General features: G+C 37.1%; 1 protein-coding gene across 4 annotated transcripts in view; it reads right to left on the reverse strand.

The window, feature by feature from the left end:
• The window catches only part of Dclk1 (doublecortin like kinase 1), a 327,730-nt gene that overhangs the window by 39,705 nt on the left and 277,313 nt on the right, over positions 1-10,712 (reverse strand). The window lies entirely within an intron of this gene.

The raw sequence follows: 10,712 nt of genomic DNA on the forward strand, positions 1-10,712 counted from the left end.
TGTATTTAATGCTTTCTACAATTTAAGTTGATTTGAATAGTAAAATGAGGCATAGAAAGTCTCTTGTGCTTTATTTTATGAAAATAATTACTTCTTTATCCCAATATATGAGAAGCTTTAAATATGCCTTTTTAAAGTAACTACACACACAAAACTACACGCATATTAAAATACTTTATTTTCAGTGCCCTACATTTCCGACAAGATCTATTTACATTTTTTATTAATAATTGAGAGGGATATTAACATTTCATTTTACCTGTGGCAATTTGGAAAGATTTATCAGGTGCAGAGTCAGCATTCTGTCCAGGTTTCCTTATTAAGGCAGTAAAAGTTTCTAGTCTTTCACCCAACAAATCAAAAAAAGGATGCCTATGACTGTAGGCAAGTATTTATATGCTTTAATTCTAGTCTGTGATCAAACCAAAAGGATATGCTCTAAAAAGTATCCCAAACAACTTCATTGATTAGAAAGAAAGGATCAAAGGGCATTCAGAACTTATACTCAGTGCCCTCTGGAATCAATAGGATAAAGAAAAGAAAACCTCAGTACATTTCTGGTATTTCTAGCAAGGGCAATCTTTCCGAGATGCCTCAAGGAAATGAAATTTTCCTCATACATCAAAATAATTCATGCAGTAAGTCGAGGCTCGCATGTTCTTCTGTTATCACTCTATGATCATCTGGTACGTGCTGAAGCAGTCTGCACCTCCTGCACAGCAAGACATATCTCCACACATCAGGAGTGCTGCTACTGTTCACATGCATATCCTCCTTCCTTTGGAAAAACTTGATTCACTTTGCATTCCACTATAGCACAAAGTGCAGATGTTTGGCCAGCTAAGCTGCAGAACCAGCAATGACCATTTGCATCCAACTATTTTGGCAGCAGCAGTGGTCAGATTCTTCTCTCTAGAGAGGCTGGGTAGAAATTATTCTTTTATATCTGTTCACGTTCAGAACATGGAGTCTTTTCCCCCAGAGCTCTGGATCACTATCTAGTTTGGGCTGCCCTGGTGCAGGCATCCAAAGAGTGGGGGATCACCTGCTCGGGTGTTAGGGGAGAGACAGCCATGTGTCTGGTGGGATGGACACTTAATGAAGCAGCTGTGCAGCCCTGGTCACCATAAACAGGTCTGAGTTAGGACTTGGAGGCATCAGAACTGCAAAACACAGTATTGTCCTCAGCCTAAATGTTCTCAGGACAAAGAAACCCCTAAATTGTAGTCCCATTGTTCTGGACATTCTGGTCATCTAAACAACAAGCAAATGTTTTTCATGAAAAGAAATATGAGATGGAAACATCTACTAGATCATCTGTCTAGTTTACTTCCCCTGTAGAGCAAAATTGTTTACTTCCTTAGTTCCCTTTTGTTACTAGTAACCTTTCTAAAATAACCTCTTGCTTTGATGTTCTGCTAGGTCCAAACATTCATGATGTGTGCTTTGGGAGATGGTACAGATTTTGATCTATTCAACCCCATTTAAGCAGGAGTTCTGTAGATTTTTTTTTTAAAAAAACAGTGTCTATATCACCTAATTTATTCAAAAGTTAGATAAAACCAGATGTTGGGGAATCCAATCATTAAATACCATTAAAGTTCTGAATATGACCATGTAATTCTCTTACATGGAGCAAGGGTTTTATTATTATTTTTTTTTGCTTGCATTCTTTTTTTTTTAATTTTTTATTGTTGGTTGTTCAAAACATTACATAGTTCTTGATATATCATATTTCACACTTTGATTTAAATGGGTTATGAGCTCCCATTTTTACCCCATATACAGATTGCAGAATCACATCAGTTACACATCCATTGATTTACATATTGCCATACTAGTGTCTGTTGTGTTCTGCTGCCTTTCCTATCCGCTACTATCCCCCCTAAGGGTTTTATTTTTGAACCTATATTTTATCAGGAATTCCATGTAACATATGGCCATATATTAATTATATTTTATATAGATGAGCAATAAAGTCCAAACTTCTCATAACTGAGAAAAACTCATGGCCCTGTGTTCAATCCCAGCCCAGCACAACAAGCAAAAGAAAAAGTATACATTGGAAAGCTACATAAATGAGGAAAGCAAGGAAAACCTAAAAGTAGTAATACTTCTAAAACACCAAAGACATTTAAATGAAGTATATTGAATTTATAATTTTAATGTTCTGTTTTCTCCCTCTTTAGTCACTTATCCAATGCCCCCTCCTGTTTTTTGTTTTTTGGTTTTTGTTTTTTTTTGCTTAGAACATTCATGAACATAAAGAGATTGGACTTATACTTAGGAGAGACAAAAAGAGCTTACAGACAAAGACCTATTCCATGTAATTGAAAACACTGCAAGACTGAAGTACATTAGAAATGTGTCAACAAAATATTTTTGCAGGTGAATAAATGTCCAGTCCTCTGGTTTTAGAATTCTGTTTAACTTATTGTCACGCAGGGCAGGAAACAAGGTTACTTTGGGGCTTTCTCTGTCAACACTTTGGGAGAATGATGGAGAAGAATTTATTCCAGTGTTTCTTCTCCTCCAATGGGAGAGTCCCTTTCTGAAGTGGCATAATGAGTTCTCTCACCCTGGCCCTCACCATGAGTGTCTGCTGCAACCTGAGCACTGTTCACCCTCATCTCTTCCTGAGCCAGTTTCAGAGGGGCATGAGAGAGGCCATTTGCAAATACCATTAAAACTTTGTTATACATCATAGATTGCTCAAAACATCTGTTTCAAGAGTGCATGCACACACTGGTGCACAAGCATGCATGTGTGCGCACACACATCCTTGCAAAACCATCTCTATAATGTATTTTCCCAAATGGCGGCTGTAAATTCACTTTGAATCAAGTTTTTAATTGAAAGTTGGAAATCAGAAAAGCTTCTCACCAGTTCCTATCTTAAAGGCTGAGTCCTTGGCTTATTGTACTCTCAGAGTCATTCTGTTCCTCAGTATGCCTGCTCATCTTGACCATCTTTCAGAAAGGACATTAGCAGGCTGCAAGTATAGACTTGGATAACCTGATTCAGCAAGTGGGGTTCTGGTGTCAGAGGAACTTCTTGCTATAACTGTGTTTTAAAGCCTCTATAAAACATGACCCACACGTGAAGTGGGAGTACAACAATTGTCAGTCAAGGAGATCTCACAATATGAGATACAATGTTCAGCCCAGGTCCTTTAAATACTATAGATGTTCCCCCACATCTTAAACACTGAGGGACTATTAAAGAGATGAGGATTAGTGCAAATTACCCAGTATGTAGTGCTTTCACTGTTTTAACTAAGCAATAAAACTGTGTAATTGTACAACACTAATTGAATGCAGCTACACATAATTGTGGGCTGCCATATGTATCCTATTACCATAAAGACTGTCAGTATTTTGTAAGCTACTCTTGTGATCATTGCAGATGGCTATAGTCAGAGAAGTTGTTCTCTAGGGTTTATTATATGGCTATAAAGATATCCCATGATTTGACAGACTAAGTGTGTTAAATGGCAACAATTATGAAAAAGGTTCCAATTAAAAGCTGAAGTCATGTTACCCAAGAAGAGCTAAAGTGAGAGGTCAGGTGTGTGGATTTTGAGCATACTGGTATTTCTCTTTTAAAAAAAGGATTTTATTTTGCATCTTTTCTGTTTATTTGGGGTTTTGCAGCCGTGATAACTTGCTGAACAGTAGATGTTTGGGCATATTCCTGAGTTCCCTTGGATGGGAAACTGAGACCATTTGGAAAAGTTATTTGAAAAAATAAAACATTTAATATATAGCCATAAAAATGCAGCCGGTGGCCATAAAATATTATGAAAATTCACAGATAACCTAAACCCAGTCAAATGGTTTCTGAGATTCCCATAATTGAGGACTAAAAGCTGACTAGTATAACAGATGTGTTGGAACAAACACAATTCTTAATGTTGCTACAAATTCAAGGATAGCCCTGTTGAAATGTTGGCTAATGAATCATTAGTAACCACTGAAATAGTTTTCACAGAGGAGCTCAATAGGTACTAAAAATTATTTCACCAAATAGAATTGGACAAAAGTGGCATGAAATTGACAAAGCCATGAAAAGAGGTCAATTTACTTTTTAACATATACGATATCCCTTTAAAAAGACATTGATTTTCCTCCAGCCACAGTGCATGTCCTTTGTGATGCTTTCTAAGGAAAAAGGATTAAACTTAAATCTTTAAGAAGCAAAGCATAACAACATTTAAACTGGGAGTTATTTTGCAAAATGCACTTACGGTCACACACTTTTGAATTAGAACTTGTGGAAAAAAATACACTGCAATTAAAAAAATCATATCCACATGCAAATATTTATGAAATCCAAGTTAAATAAAATAATAAAACAATAAAAGTTGCATAAAGGAGGAGAAGGGAAACAACATTAAAGAGAGAGATAAAATTGCTTCTCTTAGGTTTTCTACTGGAGATAGCTGGGAAGATGGAGAACGGAAACTCCAAGAAACCTGATTCTCATCCTCAATTTAAAATAGTCATGAAACCATCAAAAAGGGGTTCTAAGCAGCTGCAGTGAGATACATAAACATCACACTCCAGATCCTGTTGGGAATTGTATCCTAGGATTTTGCCAAAACTGTGGGAACTCAGAATCATCTAAAGATTTTATTATGTTTTTTGTCACATGATTGATATCTAATATGCCATTGTGGAAAACTTAGAAAAGGCAGATCACTGTGGAGGAAGAGGAACTCAACTCACCTATAATCTCCACACTCAGAAATAACCATTAACATTGTGTCTTGTGGATTTTCAGAGCTTTCTTTCCCTTTCTTTCTTGCTCTTCTTTTTCCCACTGGATAATACATCCTGAATGTTTTCCCAAGTGAGTAAGTATAAACATGTAGAATTATTTTCGGTGGCTGCTGGATATTCCATTATATGGAATAATAATAATAATCCCCACAATAACTACTACCACCGCCATTTATTGAGCACAGGGGATGTGCCAGCCACAGTGATGAGGATAATGTGTGCATTGTACCCTTTGATCCCTACATCAATCCTATTAATTGGAAATACTCTTAGTGACATTTTTAAGGTAAGAAAATTGAGGTTCAGTGACATTAAGTAACATGCCCAATGTTACACAGCTAGTAAGTAACAGAGCCAGAACTTAAAGTCAGATATAGCAGATTCTGTGATTCTAACCAGAATGTCTTCCTGCCACACCATCATGTCACTGTTTAACTCCTTGGTACCCTGAGGCAAGTTGTTTCAATATATACTGTTTTTCCCCCTATTCTAAAAAACACTGAGATGAACATCCCTACACACACACACACACACACACACACACACACAGGCACATTCCTATGTACGTAGCTAATTTTCTCTTGGTTATGTTTCTAGAAGTGGAATTATTGGGTCACAGGGTTCAGGTATTGTTTAAGCTTTGACTGTCTATTACCAAGTTGCCTTTCAGAAAGGTTTTATTGAGTTATTCCTCCATCGATACATATCCAATGACTAGGAAGCGTTATTTTGAAAAAGGTCCTCGAAGAACAAGGGCCCTCAGTCAATGCTTAGTTTAGAAACTGGTACACTGTTGTTTCAAACTACATAATGTTTCAGGAAAATGTTTGGCTTCTGTTTTCCCTTAACCTTTATCCACATTCAGAAAGCAGAAGTATTTTTTTCTAGGCACCCACAAAAGAGGGATCCTTTAGTTTCTGCTTAGACATCTACAATGTCTACTTACCTGTGAGAAAGGCCATTTAATTTTCAAACAGGTATAATGGTTAGAAAGGTTTTCTTCATATTAGCCCTAAATATCTTGCCCATTAATCTCTTCTCTTTTCTTTACTCAGTGCTGTCAATATACATACAGTCCCCCAAAATTTCTCTTGACTTCTACTTGGCAACTTTTCAGATATCTGATGAAGCCCATCCCTTCTCTGGGTGAATTCAGATCCCTGTTATAATATGTCAGGTAGTGTGGAGTGAGCAGTCAGAGGACTCTCTTGATGGGCACTCAGCGAGAGAACTCTAAGGGCACATTAATAGTCCTAGTAGCTGTGTCCCCCTGAGACTCACACTGAACTAGAGTTGACACATGGCCCTTCTGACCTGCAACCAGGCCAAGTTTTCCCATTATTCCCTTTTGGTAATTATCAATAAAACAACTATGCCAGAACCACCGAGTTCATAGATATTTATGTTTATTTCTCATGAAATTTCACCTTACTGATTTTGAACCTTTATAAAGCCAAAGGTATCCTTGGATCTCAGTTCTGTCATTATTTGGTATAATACATCTTCATTCAAGACAGAGTCAAAGTTGATTAGAGCAGGGCTAGAGACACAATTGTGGAAGACTGCTGTCTCTTTCTCTGGGTAATCACCAATCCATAATCAACACACTCTGGTTGCCCACGTGTATACTATAATTTGTCTTCCATATCTGAGTCTGAATATGCAGATCAAAAACATTTGAGAAAAATAACTATCTGTACTGAACATGTACAAAAGTTTTCCTCATCACTGTTCCCTGAACAATGCAGTATAACAACTATTTATGTAGCATCTACTTTGTATGAAGTATTATAAGTCATTTGGAGATGATTTAAAATATACAAAAGAATGTATGTAGGTTCTATGTAAATATTATGCCATTTTATATAAGGGACTTGAGCCTCACAGATTTGGGACTATCCATAGGGAGTCCTGGAACCAATCCCCTATGGATCTTTAGGGACAACTGTATAGGGTGCTGAGGACAAATCTACCCAGGTGTGTTTTTGTTCATGACCTCTAGACATTTTACATGTAAGGCACTCACTTTGTCTACCAATGCTAGCTATTCTACAATAAAATGGATGGGATTTGGGGACAAGAGTCTTGGGTTTAAGGCAGAAATCCATTATCTCGTGAGCTTGGTTGTCATCATGAAAGGATATTAAGAAGAGTTAAGGAAGAATTACAAGATAAACTGTGATCATTCCTTGGGGTTAACAGGAAGAACTTGTGGCTAGATATCATCCATTGAATGAAATAAGAATGATGAGCTGTACATGTTGCTTGGGGGGCAGGTAGTAGCAGGCACAAACGCTCACCAGACAGCTTCTAACAGAACATTTCTAACCATGAGAGACAGAGTCTCTGAGAAACTGCCTTCTTCTAGAGATTACAGCAGAGTTTGGGAGGGAAAAGGTTTTAAATATACATTTTTTTATGTTTGAAGACAATGACTATATTTACATCTTCAATCTAATGAAAAATAGTGATGGAAATTATACTTTTGCAGTAAAGACTGAATTTCCTAAGGAGATATTTGTGTATACATTTTTTAAAAGACCTGCCCAGTTCTCTGGAAGAAACACTAGGTGCTATTGAGGATATTTGCTGCTAAGGGTGCAAGTGTGCCATCTAGTGGTGACTTCTGTGAACTGACGGATTAAATCCTAGTTAGGGTTGTTTGTAAAACAAGTTCCTTCAGTCCTAAACTATCATGGCGCGCGCGCGCGCGCGCACACACACACACACACACACACACACACACACACACACACACCGATCCTGTGAATAAGCAGAGTGATCTTATGCATAAGTGCAGTGATGGAAACCACTGTCCCTAAGGCTGTGACTACTCCAAGTAACAAATGAGCTGGGAAATGTCTTGGACTTGGCATATCAGTTCCATCCTCTCCTCTGTGAGGAAGTATCATCACTCATTCACTCACATGCCCATCGCATTCACTCTGTCATTCACCTATCACTCATGCATATGATCACTAAGTAACAGGCTAACAGGCTTGACAACAAGTAAAGCAACAGGAACGACAAAAATCATTGGCATGATTAACATGGAGGAACAATTTTAGCCGTGATACCAAAATAAAAAAGAAAATAAAGCAATAACTTTATCAAAGGTGTTTGTATTGGGCCAGTTCCCAGTTTTCACCTAAATCATAGCTGGAAACATCACTGTAAGTCAGATGATATTTTCTCATTAACATACTTTGACCTCACCAAATACTTAAGGGTTAAAAATCATTGATATGATCAATATTGACCTTTAAAGATGAATTTTATATTATGCCATGAGAATTTAAAAATGCTAAAAGTTTTGTATACTCAATTATACTACATAAAGCTAAATTAGACATTTAAAAAAACATTTTGGTAGTTATAACAAATATTAATCAACCACTTAATTAGCAAATATTTTGTTAGCAGTCTAACAGTTTAGAAGGATTTTTGAGGTTTCATAATGAAACAGTAAAGCAAAATGTGCAGCGATGTCTTTTTACTTATTTGGTAAGTTTCCTTAAAGTAAACACATAAATTCAGAGTATTTTCATTAAGTTTATCACAGCATTTTTCAAAAATAGTCCATATCTCGACTTTTTGACATGAGGGAGCAAATCCTTGCATGGGTGAATAGTAAAATTTTTAAAGCAATGCCAAAAAAAAGATGAAAAAATGATTTTTACTATTTACAATGTTATGGTGAAGCAGTTTTATTTTTAGGGATTATTTAATTTTGTTGCAAGGAAATGGAGAATAAACATGAAGGGAACTAACAGTTATAATTCTCTTTGTCTTCATAAAATCAACTTAAAGGAGGTTCAAAGGAGTTCAGCAACTTGTTCAAGGTCACGAGACTTGCTCGTGGAAGAGTAAAGCACTTGGTCTTGAACTTCTACCCATCAGACTATAAATCCTGAGTGTGTAAAAGTATGCTTCTCATGATGGCTTTTGCACATTTCCACAGGCAGTTTGATAGAATTTGCAGTTAATAGAGATCTCATGTGCAATTAGTGATGTCATCCTAATTTCTCAAAGCATATTCTGTTCTATTTTATCCTCTATTAGATTTATCCCTGCAAATTCACCAACCCCTGTTTCCCATAGTAAGAAATCACGCTAATGGAGAATAGCATCTCTTATTTTTTCATGCAGATATTATAGATATCTTAAACCTATATTATGAATGACTCCAGTGGTTTCTCTATATGTTATAGATTCTTAAATTAGCAAAGAAAGGAAAAGGAGGGGGGTGTAGAGAGTATTTTTTTTTCTTTTTGGGTAATTTAAACTATGTTCCAATGAGCACACTTCAAAAGCCGCCCGCAAATTTTAATTTTAGTAAAAGTATACTGCTATGTAATCATTTAAGGCATTTACAGAAATAGATAATGCTCTGGGGATGAGCAAGTAAACAATGGGTGCCCCAAATTGAACTGCAAAGAGAGGAAGGGAAATGAAACCTTAATTTTTCAATCACTGATGTTTTGGAGCTTAGAGAAATTATTCAACAAAGACCCACTTGTAAGTCTGTTCCCACGAGACAATCCTACATAATTCAGGACACAGGAATCAGGAATGCAGATGAGAGAAAATTGCTGCAGTTCATGAAAGCAACTATGCAGAAGAGAATGTTTAGGCTGCTGCAGAGATGTGGAATTTGAGGTACAATTAAGTCAGAGCTCTGTGATCTGACCTCCTCAGCTGCCTTCATTAGCCAGGAAGCTGCAAGATTACCAACATAATTGCAAAAAACTAATTATGTGCAAATTTATTTCTTGAATGCCTATCTTTTCTGCTTGAATGTCAACTTCATGGAGGAGCCTGTCTCTCTTGTTCCCTGGCAGAGTACCTGGCCCATTAAGAGCACTCAATGAACCCCCCTCCAACTCCTCACTCATAGCTTACTGCAGTCTAGTGGTTTTGGAGTAGGTCAGAACTAGGTTGAGATCTTGGCTCTTCTACTTATGGGCTGTTATTACCTTGGGAGGGTCATTTAGCCTCTTAGGCACCCAGTTCCCTTACCTGCGAAATGGGACAGTATAATTTACCCCACATGGTGGCTGTGAGGATAAAACAAGATACTGATGGTAAAGTCCTTGGCACAAGGCTGAGCACACAAGGGTTCTCATTGCAGCAGATCTTACTTGGTTTTGGTTGTGCAGTGCAACTTGAGTTGCTCATCTAATTTTAAACTTGAGTGTGCTTCAGGTCACCTCGGGGAGCTGGAAGCAGTGAGGATTTCTGCACACTGTCACCAGACACCAATTTCTGATTTGGCAGAGGTTTATGGAGGCCCAGAAATTTGCATTTTAAACAGGCATCTGGGAATAATTCAGATGCAGGGAGTCTTTGGACCACCCTTGGAGAAGCACTGCTTCACAAAGAGAATCCACAATTCCCGGGTTTATGAAAAGATGGGCAAACTAACAGGAATCACGGATATACATGATACTCAAGGATGGGTGATAAAAGTAAAAAAAAAAAAAATCTTTGTGGTGAGGATATATGTACCTATATCACATATAATGTATAAAAAGTGCATGTAAATAACTAACTTTCTGAAAAAAGTAATTTTTTTTTCTATTTCCATATTACCCAATGATAGCTCTCCCTGCCTGGTCTCTGCCTCCCTACTTTTTCTCGACTGTCCCCTTAATAACTAGGCCAAAAAAGGACCCTTGTTTTCTGACCTGGAGAACTCTCAATGTTTCCCTAGAGATATGGAATCCATGAAAAGCAATCCAAATAGCGGAAAAAGGGGGAAATGTCCCTTGTTATATTAAATCAATTTTCTTTATGCTTGTCTTTTATGTTGAGGGGTTGGTCTTTAAAGCCCTTATAATGTAGTTCTCTTAGGTTTAAGATCAAATCATTAAAATGTAAAGCTACCAGACTAAAAGAAAATCTAAAAGGCCTCTTTTTTTTTTTTTTTTT

The sequence above is a fragment of the Marmota marmota genome, unplaced genomic scaffold (genome assembly GCF_001458135.2).
Source record: "Marmota marmota marmota unplaced genomic scaffold, marMar, whole genome shotgun sequence".
NCBI lineage: Eukaryota > Metazoa > Chordata > Mammalia > Rodentia > Sciuridae > Marmota > Marmota marmota.